Below are 17,824 nucleotides of genomic sequence, written 5' to 3'. Positions count from 1 at the left end.
ACTGAAGTCTTCCTGTCTGTGTGATCTGAAGACTTGTTACACTTGAGGACTATGAATCCTCCAGCCGGTTAGGCGTCGCGTTCTGAGCATCCAAGAGTCATTTTGGATCGCCGGTGAACGAAGTCTGTGAAGGTTTGGAAGTCTACCTTGAATAATTACCAGAGTGATTGGGCAAGGACTGGGTGTCCTTAGCTCAAGGGGAATAAGGTGAAGACACGGTGTTCTAAGTTAAATCTCAGCCTCCCTAACCAGACGTACAGTTGTCACAGCAACTGGAACTGGTCCAACAAATCATTGTCTTCAACGAGCAACTAGTTCTATCCTTCCCATCTCTTTATTCACAATTGGACCTTGTGAAGTAATTGCCTATTTGCATTATCTATTTGTCTTCACTGTGTGACTTCTTGTTCTGATTGGCTTCATACTATCTTCCATCCTGATCCATACTGCATAGCTGCTATTAGTCCTTGTGCTTTCACTTCATTGAATACTTGACTATGGCTTGCCTAGTGTAGTCTACCTTCTGTTGCATGTTAATAGGTTCATTTCTATCGATGGTCTTCGAAACTTCCATATTTTGAAGACTTTCATAAAATCGCCTATTCACCCCCCTCCAGTCGATCACTAGCACGTTTAGCATGGCATAAGCATCTGTAATCTCTAATTGTCATTGCAAACATGTTCATTCATAATAGGCTGAATCAGGAATGATGGACTAATCATATTTACAAAAGCAAGAGAGGTCGAGTTCATACCAGCTTCTCTCATCTCAATTAGTCCATCATATATCGTCATGATTGCCTTTCACTTGCACGACCGAATGATGTGAATAATAATAACAATGCACGTGCATTGGACTATGCTGGAATCTGCAAACATTCAATAAACAGGAGGAGACAAGGCAATATGGGCCCTTTTGTTAGATTAACAATAATGCATATAAGAGCCAATTTAACAGTTTAATCATGGTCTTCTCCTATCGACCCCCATAGAAAAGAAAAGAAATAAAACTATATACACGAGAATACTCCCAACAAGCAAAAGAAGAATAGGAAATCTTTTTGGGTTTTCTTTTTAGTTACTACTACAAGCATGGAAAGTAAACTAATTAAAAGCTACAACTAATTTTGTTGTTGTTTTTCTTAATTAAGGTTTATCAAACACACAAGAAGAAAGCATAAAAAGAGAAAATAAACTAACATGGATGATACAATGAAAAAGTATGAGCACCGACATATAACAATGAGTGTGTGAACATGAATGTAATGGCGGTGAGAAATACGTACTCCCCCAAGCTTAGGCTTTTGGCCTAAGTTGGTCTAATGCCACGGATGGCCTGGTGGATATCCAAAGTTGTAGTGGGGGTCGTACTGAGATGCAGCAGTCATTGCATCGTGGGCGGCAGCTTGGAGGCGAGCTATCTCAGCTCTCCTCTTATACTCTTCCGCCTCCTCTCTGGTTATAAAATATCTCCCTTTTGCCTGAAAGTCAAAGAAAGTAGAAGCACGGAGAGCGACGGGATAGGTGCGTCGTCTGTCAAAGATTAGTCGGTACTGGAGGAACTGATCATTCCTCTCAACAAACTGCTGACGAACCATAGCCTCATAATCCAAATAAGTAGGAGGCAAGTCAATATCATCCTCACGTATGGTTATACCAAGAAAATTAGCTATGCGGGTTGCATAAATTACACCAAAGAAATCTCCATTAAATCTATTAAGAGGCAACCTACGTGCAACAATAGGTCCCAAATTATAAGATTTATCTCCTAACACAGCACTCCTAAGAATACTGAGGTCAGGGACACACATGTGACATGCTTCATTTTTACCATTAATGCATCTACCTATGAAGAGAGCAAAATAATGTATAGCAGGAAAGTGAATGCTCCCTATGGTAGCTTGTCCTATATCTCTAGATTCCCCCATAGTTATACTACCAAGAAAATCTCTAAATTCAGATTTGCGAGGTTCACTAGCACTACCCCATTGTGGAAGTTTGCAAGCAGTGGTAAAGTCCTCTAAGTCCATAGTATAAGAATTTTCATAAAGATCAAACATGACAGTTTGAGAATTACGTGAAGATGAAAATTCAAACCTCCTCACAAAGGAACTAGTGAGATAGTGGTACTGATGGCATTTTTCTTCCTCGAAGCTCACAAGATCAGCGTTACGCAAATATGCATTAAATTCTTCCTTAATTCTTGCTCGATCCATGAAGTCCTCTGAAGGCCATTCACAAGGCCGCACTAGAGCGTCCCTTGGTGGCTCACCATCAGCATCACGCATTGCAAGACTGGGTCATTGTTTCCTTGAAGAACCACCTTGGTACATTTTCCTAAACATATTTCTTCCTCTGAAAAATTTCTGAAATTTTTAGTAACTTCAAATAAAAGTGAACCAAACTCAACAAAATTGATAGCAACTACTCCTACAAGTGCCTAGAGCCTATGTCATGCATCAAAACTACTTGGAACCACATAAATTTGACATGCAAGCTCAAGAACATGGCCACCTAGGCAGCAGAAATTTGCAATGAATAAAGCACTAGAATAAAAACTAATTGGACCAATGGAGGAGTCACATACCAAGGAACAATCTCCCAAAGCAGTTTTGTGAGAGGTTCTTTGAGCAAGGAGATCAAAAATCGCAGCAAAATGAGCTAGAACTCGTGCTTGAGCTGGATAATGGTGTTTGTGGGAGGAAGAAGGAGTGTGTGGGTGCAGGAATAAGTGGAGGAGGGCCACCGTGGGCCCATGAGGCAGGGGGCGTGCCCAGGGGGTAGGGCGCGTCCTCCACCCTCGTGGCCAGGTGGATGCCCCCCTGCTATGTTCTCAGTGCCAAATATTCTCAAATATTCCAGAAAAATCATATTTAAATTTCAGGGCATTTGGACAACTTTTATTTTCGAGGTATTTTTTATTGCATGGATAATTCAGAAAACAGACAGAAAATACTATTTTTACTTTATTTAATATAAATAACAGAAAGTAGAAAGAGGGTACAGAGAGTTGTGTTTTCTAAATTCATCCATCTCATGATCATCAAAAGGAATCCACTAACAAGGTTGATCATGTATTGTCAACAAACTCATTCCGAATAACATGGAACCGGAGAATTTTCGAATAACACTAGGTTACCTCAACGGGGATATGCACATCCCCAACAATAAGAATATCATATTTCTTCTTGACAGTAGGAAGAGGAAATTCAAAACCTCCAATAGTGATTGTTGAAAATTTTCCAATAGAATTAATACTATGGACTTGAGGTTGTTTCCTCGGAAAGTGTACCGTATGCTCATTACCATTAACATGAAAAGTGACATTACCTTTGGTGCAATCATAACAGCCCCTGCAGTATTCAAAAAAGGTCTTCCAAGAATAATATACTACATACTATCGTCCTCAGGAATATCAAGAATAACAAAGACCGTTAAAATAGTAACGTTTGCAACCATAACAGGCACATCATCACAAATATCGACAGGTATAGCAGTTGATTTATCAGCCATTTGCAAAGATATTTTAGTAGATGTCAACTTATTCAAATCAAATCTACGATATAAAGAGAGAGGCATAACACTAACACCGGCTCCAAGATCACATAAAGCAGTTTTAACATAGTTTCTTTTAATGGAGCATGGTATAGTGGGTACTCCTAGATCTCCAAGTTTCTTTGGTATTCCACCTTTAAAAGTATAATTAGCAAGCATGGTGGAAATTTCAGCATCCGGTATCTTTCTTTTATTAGTAACAATTTCTTTCATATACTTAGCATATGGATTCATTTTGAGCATATCAGTCAAATGCATACGCAAAAAGATAGGTCTAATCATTTCAGCAAAGCGCTCAAAATCCTCATCATCCTTTTTCTTGGATGGTTTGGGAGGAAAAGGCATGGGTTTCTGAACCCATGGTTCTCTTTCTTTACCGTGCTTCCTAGCAACAAAGTCTTTCTTATCGTAACATTGATTCTTTGATTGTGGGTTATCAAGATCAATAGTAGGTTCAATTTCTATATCATTATCATTGCTAGGTTGAGCATCATCATGAACATTATCATTAACATTATCACTAGTTTCAGGTTCATTACCAGATTGTGTTTCAGCATCACAAATAGAAATATAATTTGGATTCTCAGGTGTTTCAGCAATAGGTTCACTAGAAGCATGCAAAGTCCTATCATTTTTCTTTTTATTCCTTTTAGAAGGACTAGGTGCATCTATATTATTTCTCTGAGAATCTTGCTCAATTCTCTTAGGGTGGCCTTCAGGATACAAAGGTTCCTGAGTCATTTTACCAGTTCTAGTAGCCACTCTAACAGCATAGTCCTTATTCTTACTTTTCAATTCATTGAGAAAATCATTTTGAGCTTTAAGTACTTGTTCTACTTGAGTAGTAACCATAGAAGCATGTTTACTAATAAGTTTAAGTTCACCTTTAACATTAGCCATATAATCACCCAAGTGTTCAAGCATATTAGCATTGTGTTTTAATTTTTTACCAAAATAAGCATTGAAGTTTTCTTGCTTAACCATAAAGTTATCAAACTCATCCAAGCATGGGCTAGCAAACTTAGTAAATGGGATTTCAGCTTTATCATATCTATAGAGAGAATTTATCTTTACTACCTGTGTCGGGTTATCAAGACCATGTATTTCTTCAATAGGTGATGGATTAAAACCATATATTTCTTCAACGGGCAGTAAATTAAGACCATGTATTTCTTCAATAGGAGGTAAATTCTTAACATCTTCAGCTTTAATACCCTTTTCTTTCATGGATTTCTTTGCCTCTTGCATATCTTCAGGACTGATAAATAGAACACCCCTTTTATTCGGAGTTGGTTTAGGAATAGGCTCAGGAGTTGGCTTAGGAAGTGTCCAATTATTTTCATTTATCAACATATTATTCAATAGAATTTCAGCTTCATCCGGTGTTCTTTCCCTGAAAACAGAACCAGCACAACTATCCAGGTAATCTCTAGAAGTATCGGTTAGTCCATTATAAAAGATATCAAGTATTTCATTTTTCTTAAGATGGTGATCAGGCGAAGCATTAAGTAATTGGAGAAGCCTCCCCCAAGCTTGTGGGAGACTCTCTTCTTCAATTTGCACAAAATTATATATATCCCTTAAGGCAGCTTGTTTCTTATGAGCAGAGAAATATTTAGCAGAAAAGTAATAAATCATATCCTAGGGACTATGCACACAACCAGGATCAAGAGAATTAAACCATATCTTAGTGATACATCTCCAACGTATCTATAATTTTTGATTGTTCCATGCTATATTATATTCTGTTTTGGACATTATTGGGCTTTATTATACAGTTTTATATTATTTTTGGGACTAACCTATTAACCAGAGGCCCAGCCTAGAATTGTTGTTTTTTTGCCTATTTTAGGGTTTCGCAGAAAAAGAATATCAAACGGAGTCCAAATGGAATGAAACATTCGGGAACAGGATTTTCGGAACGAACATGATCCAGAGGACTTGGACCCTACGTCAAGCAATCAACGAGGAAGGCACGAGGTAGGGGGGTGCGCCTACCCCCCTAGGCACGCCCTCCATCCTCGTGGGCCCCCTGTTGCTCCACCGACGTACTCCTTCCTCCTATATATACCTACGTACTCCCAAACTACCAGATACGGAGCCAAAACCCTAATTCCACCGCCGTAACTTTCTGTATCCATGAGATCCCATCTTGGGGCCTTTTCCGGAGCTCCGCCGGAGGAGGCATCAATCAGGAGGGCTTCTACATCAACACCATAGCCTCTCCGATGAAGTGTGAGTAGTTTACTTTAGACCTACGGGTCCATAGTTATTAGATAGATGGCTTCTTCTCTCTTTTTGGATCTCAATACAAAGTTCTCCCCCTCTCTTGTGGAGATCTATTCGATGTAATCTTCTTTTGCAGTGTGTTTGTTGAGACCGATGAATTGTGGGTTTATGATCAAGTTTATCTATGAACAATATTTGAATCTTCTCTGAATTCTTTTATGTATGATTGGTTATCTTTGCAAGTCTCTTTGAATTACCATTTTGGTTTGGCCTACTAGATTGATTTTTATTGCAATGGGAGTAGTGCTTAGCTTTGGGTTTAATCTTGCGGTGTCCTTTCCCAGTGATAGTAGGGGCATCAAGGCACGTATTATATTGTTGCCATCGAGGATAACAAGATGGGGTTTATATCATATTGCATGAGTTTATCCCTCTACATCATGTCATCTTGCTTAAAGCGTTACTCTGTTCTCTTGAACTTAATACTCTAGATGCATGCTGAATAGCGGTCGATGCGTGGAGTAATAGTAGTAGATGCAGGCAGGAGTCGGTCTACTTGTCTTGGACGTGATGCCTATATACATGATCATACCTAGATATTCTCATAGCTATGCTCAATTCTGTCAATTGCTCAACAGTAATTAGTTCACCCACCATAAATACTTATGATCTTGAGAGAAGCCACTAGTGAAACCTATGGCCCCCGGGTCTATCTTCCATCATATTAATCTTCCAATAATTAGTTATTTCCTTTGCCATTTATTTTACTTTGCATCTTTATCATAAAATTACCAAAAATATTATCCTATCATATCTATCAGATCTCACTTTCGTAAGTGACCATGTAGGGATTGACAACCCCTTATCGCGTTGGTTGCGAGGATTTATTTGTTTGTGTAGGCGCAAGGGACTTGTGTGCGGCCTCCTACTGGATTGATACCTTGGTTCTCAAAAACTGAGGGAAATACTTACGCTACTTTGCTGCATCACCCTTTCCTCTTCAAGGGAAAACCAACGTAGTGCTCAAGAGGTAGCAATAAGGATTTCTGGCGCCGTTGCCGGGGAGGTTCGCGCAAGACAAGTCAAGATTTGGCTCCCGACAACGAGTAACTTGTGGTGCCGTTGCAAGTCAATACATACCAAGTACCCATCACAAACCCTTATCTCCCACATTACATTATTTGCCATTTGCCTCTCGTTTTCATCTCCCCCACTTCACCCTTGCCGTTTTATTCGCCCTCTCTCTCTCCATCCTCCCTCTCTTTCTCTATTCGCCTTCTCTTCTGCCCACCTTTTTCCCGCTTTGTCGGAATCAAAAAGGGTTGGGGGTTCTCCCCCGAGTTTTAGTACTTTGGACAATCCTTCTATTCTCGCTAAACTCATAAATAAAGATGCTATGGAAAGACCTACCGGAGTTATCAATGAGAATCTTAATAATTTTGATGAAGATGATTCCGGAATTTTTTCTATTTACTTGATGAATCTTTGAAAGATGCTTGGGATGGACTGTTAAGGATCAGGGCTAGCTATGTGCCTCAATACCAAATTGAAATTTACTTAAAAAGCTTTTATGTTGCCCTACCTTCTTATTTTAAGCATGTCCTAGATTCTATATTTGAAGAAGGTTTTCTTTAAGGGGATGTCGTAGACACTTATGAAAAGTTGAAAACCATATTTGGGCACCCCATGAATGAGAAAGTTGAATCTACATCTCTTTTGCTCTCTTACCAAAACAAATCTATCAAAGAGATGAAAGCTAGCTTAGATACAAATTTCTGTAATGTAATTAATCTTTCTTCTACCATTAATAGCCATGTGCTTTATCAAAATAGAAAGAATAATTCCATAGATATGAAGTTTGCTCTTTTCTTCCCTATAACCAAAGATGGCAATACCTAGATCTATCCTTGCTTTTATGCCTAGCTAGGGGCGTTAAACGATAGCGCTTGTTGGGAGGCAACCCAATTTTATTTTTATTCCTTGCTTTTTGCTCCTGTTTAGTAATAAATAATTTATATAGCCTCTGTTTTGGTTGTGTTTTTTGTGTTTAATTAGTGTTTTTGCCAAGTAGAACCGTTGGGAAGACTTGGGGAAAGTTTTTTTACCTTGCTGTAAAAACAGAAACTTCAGCGCTCACGAGAATTGCTGCCATTTTTATTTGGAAAGTGATATTTAGTTAATTCTTTTTTCATATGATTAATAGATAAATTCCTCACGTCCAGCAATTTATTTTATAATTTTTGGGGTTCCAGATCTTGCGTTAGATACAGATTACTACAGACTGTTCTGTTTTTGACAGATTCTGTTTTTCCTGTGTTGTTTGCTTATTTTGATGAATCTATGACTAGTAAAATAGTTTATAAACCATAGAGAAGTTGGAATACAGTAGTTTTAACACCAATATAAATAAATAATGAGTTCATTACAGTACCTTGAAGTGGTGTTTTGTTTTCTTTCGCTAACGGAGCTCACAGGATTTTCTACTTTAAGTTTTGTGTTGTGAAGTTTTCAAGTTTTGGGTAAAAGATTTGATGGATTATGGAACAAGGAGTGCAAAGATCCTAAGCTTGGGGATGAGCATGGCACCCCAATATAATCTAAGTACACCTAAAAGCCAAATCTTGGGGATGCCCCGGAAGGCATCCCCTCTTTCGTCTACTTCCATCGGTAACTTTACTTGGAGCTATATTTTTATTTACCACATGATATGTGTTTTGCTTGGAGCGTCTTGTATTATTTGAGTATTTATTTGTTAGTTTTCCAAAATCATCCTTGCTGTACACACCTTTTGAGAGAGACACACATGATTCGGAAATTGTTAGAATACTCTATGTGCTTCACTTATATCTTTTGAGTTATATAGTTTTTGCTCTAGTGCTTCACTTATATCTTTTAGAGCACGTCGGTGGATTTGTTTTATAGAAACTATTGTTCTATCATGCTTCACTTAGATTATTTTGAGAGTCCTACAAAATAGCATGGTAATTTGCTTTAATTATGTTAGGCATTCAAGATTAATAAAAATTTCCTTCTAAGTGTGTTGAATACTATGAGAAGTTTGACACTTGATAATTGTTTTGAGATATGGAGATGGTGATATTAGAGTCATGCTAGTCGAGTAGTTGTGAATTTGAGAAATAGTTGTGTTAAAGTTTGTGATTCTCGTAGCATGCATGTATGGTGAACCATTATGTGATGAAGTCGGAGCATGATTTATTTATTGATTGTCTTCCTTATGAGTGGCGGTCGGGGACGAGCGATGGTCTTTTCCTACCAATCTACCCCCTAGGAGCATGCACGTAATACTTTGCTTTGATAGCTTGTAGATTTTTGCAATAAGTATATGAGTTCTTTATGACTAAGGTTGAGTCCATGGATCATAGGCACTTTTCTTCCTTCCGCCATTGCTAGCCTTTCTAATACCGCGCACCTTTTGCCGGTATCATACACCCACCATATACCTTCCTCAAAACAGCCACCATACCTACCTATCATGGAATTTACATAGCCATTCCGAGATATATTGCCATGCAACTTTCCACCATTCCGTTTACTATGACACGCTCCATCATTGTCATATTGCTTTGCATGATCATGTAGTTGACATTGTATTTGTGGCAAAGCCACCGTTCATAATTCTTTCATACATGTCACTCTTGATTCATTGCATATCTCGGTACACCGCCAGAGACATTCACGTAGATTCATATTTTGTTCTAAGTATTGAGTTGTAATTGTTGAGTTGTAAGTAAATAAAAGTGTGATGATCATCACTTTGAGAGCATTGTCCCAGTGAGGAAATGATGATGGAGACTATGATTCCCCCACAAGTCGGGATGAGACTCCAGACGAAAAATAAAATAAAAAAAGGAGGCCAAAGAAGCCAAAAAAGAGGCCATAAAAAAGGGAAAGGCCCAAATAAAAAATATGAGAGAAAAAGAGAGAAGGGACAATGCTACTATCCTTTTAGCACACTTCTGCTTCAAAGTAGCACCATGATCTTCATAATAGAGAGTCTCCTATGTTATCACTTTCGTATACTAGTGGGAGTTTTTCATTATAGACCTTGGCTTGCATATTCCAATGATGGGCTTCCTCAAAATGCCCTAGGTCTTCGTGAGCAAGCGAGTTGGATGCACACCCACTTAGTTCCTTTTGTTGAGATTTCATACACTTATAGCTCTAGTGCATCTGTTGCATGGCAATCCCTACTCAGTCACATTGATATCTATTGATGGGCATCTCCATAGCCCGTTGATAAGCCTAGTTGATGTGAGACTATCTTCCCCTTTTTTTGGTCTCCTCCACAACCACCATTCTATTCCACCTAAAGTGCTATGTCCATGGCTCACGCTCATGTATTGCATGAATATTGAAAAAGTTTGAGAACACCAAAAGTATGAAACAATTGCTTGGCTTGTCATCGAGGTTGTGCATGATTTAAATACTTTGTGTGGTGAAGATAGAGCATAGCCAGACGATATGATTTTGTAGGGATAACTTTCTTTGGCCATGTTATTTTGAAAAGACATAATTGCTTAGTTAGTATGCTTGAAAGTATTATTATTTCTATGTCAATATTGAACTGTTGTCTTGAATCTTTCGGATCTGAATATTCATACCACAATTAAGAAGAATTACATTGAAATTATGCCAAGTAGCATTCCACATCAAAAATTCTGTTTTTATCATTTACCTACTCAAGGACGAGCAGGAATTAAGCTTGGGGATGCTTGATACGTCTCCAACGTATCTATAATTTTTGATTGTTCCATGCTATATTATATTCTGTTTTGGACATTATTAGGCTTTATTATACACTTTTATATTATTTTTGGGACTAACCTATTAACCGGAGGCCCAACCCGGAATTGTTGTTTTTTTTGCCTATTTTAGGGTTTCATAGAAAAAGAATATCAAACGGAGTCCAAACGGAATGAAACCTTTGGGAACGTGATTTTCGGAACGAACATGATCCAGAGCACTTGGACCCTACGTCAAGCAATCAATGTGGCAGGCACGAGGTAGGGGGGCACGCCTACCCCCCAGGCACGCCCTCCACCCTCGTGGGCCCCCTGTTGCTCCACCGACGTACTCCTTCCTCCTATATATACCTACGCACTCCCAAACTACCAGATACGGAGCCAAAACCCTAATTCCACCGCCATAACTTTCTGTATCCACGAGATCCCATCTTCGGGCCTTTTTCGGAGCTCTGCCAGAGGGGGCATCAATCACGGAGGGCTTCTACATCAACACCATAGCCTCTCCGATGAAGTGTGAGTAGTTTACTTCAGACCTACGGGTCCATAGTTATTAGCTAGATGGCTTCTTCTCTCTTTTTGGATCTCAGTACAAAGTTCTCCCCCTCTCTTGTGGAGATCTATTCTATGTAATCTTCTTTTGCGGTGTGTTTGTTGAGACCGATGAATTGTGGGTTTATGAACAAGTTTATCTATGAACAATATTTGAATCTTCTTTGAATTCTTTTATGTATGATTGGTTATCTTTAGGGGTGGGCATTTGGTAGAAACCAAAAGTTCGATTTATACCACTCGGTTTATTTTTAATTTCGGTTAACAAAACCAAAAACCGAAAATAACAGGCAAAAACAACTAACCGAAAATTCGGTTAACCGACCAATTCGGTTAGGTTTTCGGTTTAAACCAACTGATTGCAGTGTTGCTGAGAAGCTACAACGAGCACATCATACAAGAGCTTCCTGACCTCTTATGTAGTCGGTCACCCTGTCCCTGAAGCGTAGCTGACCGATGTGGGACTAAACAAGTAACACTCCACCCGGTGCACACTATCAGCCAAAGGAAATACTATTTGGGCCATGCAATTAAGTGTGTGCGCCAGATCACACCAGCTGGGCCTTCTCACGCTATGTGTGGTTGCATGCATGCAGGCACGCGGCCGTGAAGTAGTTGCATGCGAGAGGTGCTGCCTCGAAAGAAAATTCTGGCGAGACGTGCGGACGTCGTGTGCCTCGCACTGGAATTGCGTTCGGTTCGGCTTGGCATTTGCCGAGATGTGCGGTCGTGCGGGACGCCTGTACTAGAATTGCGTGCACTTCGGTTTTTCCTTCGATTATCGGTTAACTAATGAACCGGCCGATTTTAATTCGATTATTAAACATAGAAACCGAATTTGAACATAGCAGCAACAAAAACCGAAAATTCAGTTTTTTCGGCTTCGGTATCGGTTCAGTATTCGGTTGGTCGGTTTTTATGCCCATCCCTAGTTATCTTTGCAAGTCTCTTTGAATTATCAGTTTGGTTTGGCCTACTAGGTTGATCTTTCTTGCAATGGGATAAGTGCTTAGCTTTGGGTTCAATTTTGCGGTGTCCTTTCCCAGTGACAGTAGGGGCAGCAAGGCACGTATTGTTGTTGCCATTGAGGATAACAAGATGGGGTTTATATCATATTGCATGAGTTTATCCCTCTACATCAAGTCATCTTGCTTAAAGCATTACTCTGTTCTCTTGAACTTAATACTCTAGATGCATGCTGGATAGCGGTCGATGTGTGGAGTAATAGTAGTAGATGCAGGCAGGAGTCGGTCTACTTGTCTCAGACGTGATGCCTATATACATGATCATACCTAGATATTCTCATAACTATGCTCAATTCTGTCAATTGCTCAACAGTAGTTTGTTCACCCACCATAAATACTTATGCTCTTGAGAGAAGCCACTAGTGAAACCTATGCCCCCCGGGTCTATCTTCCATCATATTAATCTTCCAATACTTAGTTATTTCCTTTTTCATTTATTTTACTTTGCATCTTTACCATAAAATTAACAAAAATATTATCCTATCACACCTATCAGATCTCACTTTCGTAAGTGACCATGTAGGGATTGACAACCCCTTATCATGTTGGTTGCGAGGATTTATTTGTTTGTGTAGGTGCGAGGGACTTGTGCGTGGCCTCCTACTGGATTGATACCTTGGTTCTCAAAAACTGAGGGAAATACTTATGCTACTTTGCTGCATCACCCTTTCCTCTTAAAGGGAAAACCAACGCAGTGCTCAAGAGGAAGCACTTAGCATCACCCTTTAATGAGAACGGGAATATTTTAAGGATATAAAAGAAGTGAGTTCTCTCATCATTAGTGAACAGGGTAGCTATATCATTTAATTTAGTAAGATGTGCCAGAATAGTTTCAGATTCATAGCCATAAAAAAGATCAGATTCAACCAAAGTAATTATATCAGGATCAATAGAGAACTCATAATCCTTATCAGTAACAAAGATAGGTGAAGTACCATAAGCAGGATTGTTGGGGATATGATTACTGGAGGTAAACCGGCTTGGAGTGGCCAGGTTAGCTCCATGAAGATAGAAGCCCATGAAGACGTGAAGATGGTGGCGCTTTACGAAGGCCCAAGGCCCAAAGGCGGGTTAAAGCCTGTAGATGTAAACCAAGTTTGTCATGTAACTTGTATTGTAAGTTAGAGGAATAGAGACCGAGCCGGACACTTCTATGATGCGGCCTCGGGACTCTGTAAACCGGCGGGCGTCAACCTATGTATATAAAGGGATGACCCGGCCGCGGTTTAAGGACAACAGACAACAACTCGAGAGCCAGGCAAGCGGATTCGGTCCCTGGTCATCGAAACCCTAGCAATACCAATCACAACTAGACGTAGGCTTTTACCTTCACCGAAGGCGCCGAACTAGTATAAAACCCCTCGTGTCCCCTTGTCCGGTTTAACCCCTTTAAGCTAACCCGTAGCGATGGCTCCATGACTAAGTCATTTCATGAGGACATCTGCCGTGACAAACCCACGACAGTTGGCGCCCACCGTGGGGCTATAGGACGATGGTTTCGAGTTCTTTAAGGGCAGCTTTGACGGACTCAAGGGATAGGCTGTGGGTCGGATGAAGAGGAGTCGTCGCGGCAAGCTCTACATCGACGATGCAGGATGGGGTCCCGAGGCCGGTTCAATCGAATATGGGTACCAGGTCCCCTTTGGTGGGATTCACGTCTTCATCAGCAAGATCGGCGAACTGGGCCCTGAGCCGGACACCTGCACCGACATCATCGAGACGGATCAGCGTGCAAGTTCTTCCCCGGTTCAGCCCGCAGCAAGGCATGTTTTTGTAGGTGTCATCCGTGGAGCGGAATATGAGGATAGACCGGCATCTGATGGAGAAACTGTTGTCTGCTCTGACGACGAGTCTTCAACAGGAGAGAACGAATCGTTGTATCAGTTGCAGGACAGCCGGATTATCTGAGGTTCCGATGGCAACAGTATTCCAGACCCCCTCGATCTGCCAAACCGGGTCGCTATCTTCATGGCCAGTACACAATCAGCACACCACTCATCAACCGCTGCGACAATGCTCTCCAGTTCAGCGACAACAACGCCAACGGGAGCAGGGGGCTCTGCGTCGCCTCTGGCTCAAGTTCTGTCTGATTTGTTCGACACTTTGGCAACATTATGGCCGCGGAGGTGGACGCAGTAGCCCAGGACCAGCACAATGCGAAGATTACAAAAGTAAAAGATCAGATAACTCAGGCTAAAGCGGACCTAGCAGCAGAGAACGCTAGGATGGCTACAGAACGGGCCGAGTTGGAAGCTCAGGCCTACCGGCTTAGGCTGGATCGGAATGCCTCAGAGAAGTCATGAGAAGAAGATATCGGTCGCATCTCCCACCGGGTTATGAGCCAAGAAATCTCTTCAACACGCCAGGAGCAGGAACTAGTAACCAGATAGTGTTAAACCGGACGGAGGCGCCGGGAATAGGAGCGCTGGTTCAGCCGTGCATGATGGACCCGCCTCATCAAAGCAACATTGTGCTGCAATATGTTCCGACGCCCCCTGGGCATTACTCCAACCCGTTGGACAACATTGTGGCCGCCGCTTCACGATTGGCAGCCCTCCCAATCGACGGCGAGTGACCAGTTGCGATTGAGGCACGACGGGCCAGAGAGCTCCTTCAAACAGCTTTAAACCAGCAACAGGCTTATTCGCATAGTCGCGAGAGGATTCATTCCACCCCCTGCCCGAGCCGAAGTTACAGCAGGCACGTTGAGGATGAACCGGTCGTGTCAAGCAGTGCACATCGCCGTAACTCGCCGCGAGGGCACAACCCGGCAGGTGGAGGTGCTAATGTGCAAGATGTGGTGGATCGTGGTCGTGCATGTCAAGAGGCCGAGTTAGCAGCTCTGCATGGAGCTCGTCAACCTACTTCGGTTCACCCTACCGCTTCAGTGGAGCCAGGTGTGGTCTTCAGTTCCTTAGGGGTGCCGTGTCTCACCCCTGCTTTACGTAATGTGCGACTACCCAAGGATTTTAAAGGCCCTCGTAAGGTGCCCAATTACACCGCCGATTTGCAACCAAAGGCATGGGTTGAAAGCTACGAGATGGCAATGGAGATGTTAGATGTGGATGAAGTGGTGTGTGCTAAATACTTCACCATGATGTTGGAGGGGACAACTCGTACTTGGTTAAAGAGCTTGCCAGCTAACTCTGTCGGATCATGGGCCAAATTAAAGCACCGGTTTATCCAGAATTTTAAAGATACTTGTACGCAGCTTATGTCAATTGTGGACCTGGCCGCTTGTGTTCAAGAGGATGGGGAGTCTACAACCCATTGGGTGAAGCGGGTCTCAGCTATTCTGCATTCGTCAGATCGCATCAATGCAGATACCACAGTGTTAACATTCAAGGGCAATTGTTGGTTTCTGCCGCTCAAACAGAAGTTAGGAAGGCTCAAACGTCACTGCAATGATATGTCAACGCTTATGGCCGCTTTGGTTAAATATGTCGATTCAGATAATACCAAAGACCCTGACTCAGAGGAGGACAAACCGGGGAAAGGAAAGAAAAACGGCAACACCAAGGGACAACAGCATAACCCGGCAGGTCATGGGAATAATGGTAAGCGCAAGGCCAACAATAGTTTGGACTTTGTGGCTAACACCAATGCTCAGGATAACATTCAGCGTCGTAAGGGCAAACAACCCTAGAGGGGCGGAGGTTCAGGCCCCAATCTGGCGCGCCTGTTAAAACAACCTTGTCCAAAGCATGGATCAAAGGATAAGCCAGCTTGACATCTTTGGAAGGACTGTTATATCATGCGAGAGTTCAAGAACTCTAATATGTTTCAATACAACAATGGCCCGCCCGGCGGTTCAGGAGGTGGTTTTCATGGGCCGAGTTATGGAGGTGGTAGCTCCGGTTCAGGATTTCAAGGCAATCAAATCGGCCATAACAATCAAGGGAACCAGGGCAACCAGGGAGGTTATAACCATCAGGGGAATCAGCAGCAGCAACAGTCGGGTTATCAGAGCAATCTGAAGCAGTTGAATAGTGGGCAGTATCATGTCTTCACCACTAGCTTGTGCAAGCGTGATCAAAAGCTTCACAAGAGGGTTGTAAACTCTGTTGAACCGGCAGTGCCTCAGTATCTGCGCTGGTCTGAGCAGCCCATTTTATGGAGTAGAGAGGATCACCCACCCCGGGTTGATAATCCAGGTCATCTAGCCTTAGTGGTGGCACCCCAAGTTGGGGGGTACAAGTTCACCAAGGTGCTCATGGATGGGGGAAGCAGTATCAATATTCTCTACTATGATACCTTCCGCCGTATGGGGTTGACGGATAAGCATCTTAAACCGTCGAACACCGTTTTTCATGGTGTGGTGCCCGGTAAGTCTGCATATCCAATGGGCAAGATAGCTCTAGAGGTGGCCTTTGGAGATGATCATGATTCAAGGTCAGAAACATTGACTTTTGAGGTGGTGAAAACCAAGAGTCCATATCACGCTCTGTTTGGGCGACCGGCTTATGCCAAGTTCATGGCACAGTCGTGTTATGTTTACCTACAGCTTAAGATGCCAGGTCATAAGGGGACCATCACAATACATGGGAGCAGGAAGATTGCTTTGGAATGTGAGGAAGGCGATGCGGCTTACGCTGAGTCGGTTTGTGCTACGGAAGAGCTGAAGTTTTATAAGGACAAAGTTGATCTGGCAGACATGACTTCCTTGAAAAAGCCAACTACAGAGCACGATCCGGCATTGAAGTTTAAATCGGCCACGGACACTAAGATGGTTGATTTTGTTCCTGGCGATTCATCCAAGCAGTTCAGCATCAGTGCTAACTTGGATCCCAAATAGGAAAGCGCGCTCATCGAGTTCATCCGTGAGAACCGGGACATCTTTGCATGGAAGCCCTCTGACATGCCAGGTGTACCGAGGGAGCTCGCTGAGCACACACTTAACATAGATCCCAAGTTTAAACCTGTCAGACAGTTTCTCCGCCGCTTCAACGAAGAAAGGTGCAGGGCTATCGGTGAGGAGGTAGCTGGGCTGTTGGCCGCAGGGTTTATTGTGGAGTTCTTTCACCCAGAGTGGTTGGCTAATCCAGTGTTGGTTCTTAAGAAAAATGGCACTTGGCATATGTGTGTGGACTACACAGATTTGAACAAGGCCTGCCCAGCAGACCCCTGTGCCCTCCCTCGTATTGATCAGATTATTGATGCTATGACAGGTTGTGACCGTTTGTGTTTTCTGGATGCTTATTCCGGTTATCATCAGATCAAAATGGTAGTTAAGGACCAGGAGAAAACAACTTTTATAACCCCCTTTGGAGCCTTCTGCTATGTCTCCATGCCCTTTGGGCTCAAGAGTGCCCAGGCGACTTATCAACGCTGTGTTCAGAATTGTCTTCATAAGCAGATTGGGCGCAATGTTCACGCATATGTGGATGATATTGTGGTAAAGTCCAGGAAGGAGGAAACATTGATAGCTGAATTAAGAGAAATCTTTGATAATCTCCCGGTTTATAAGATGATGCTTAATCCGGACAAATGTGTCTTTGGTGTTCCGGCAGGCAAGCTCCTGGGTTTTCTGGTGTCTAATAGGGGCATTGAGGCTAATCCGGAGAAGATCACAACTATCACCTCTTTGGCTAAACCGGCATGTAAAATGACGTTCAATGTTTAGCCAGCCGGACTGCGGCTTTGAGCCGGTTTATCAGTCGTCTCGGGGAGAAAGCTATCCCTTTATACTAGATGTTAAAG

The sequence above is a fragment of the Triticum aestivum genome, chromosome 6A (assembly GCF_018294505.1).
Source record: "Triticum aestivum cultivar Chinese Spring chromosome 6A, IWGSC CS RefSeq v2.1, whole genome shotgun sequence".
NCBI lineage: Eukaryota > Viridiplantae > Streptophyta > Magnoliopsida > Poales > Poaceae > Triticum > Triticum aestivum.
The sequence above is the reverse complement of the archived record's forward strand: the minus strand, read 5'-3'. Positions refer to the sequence as shown.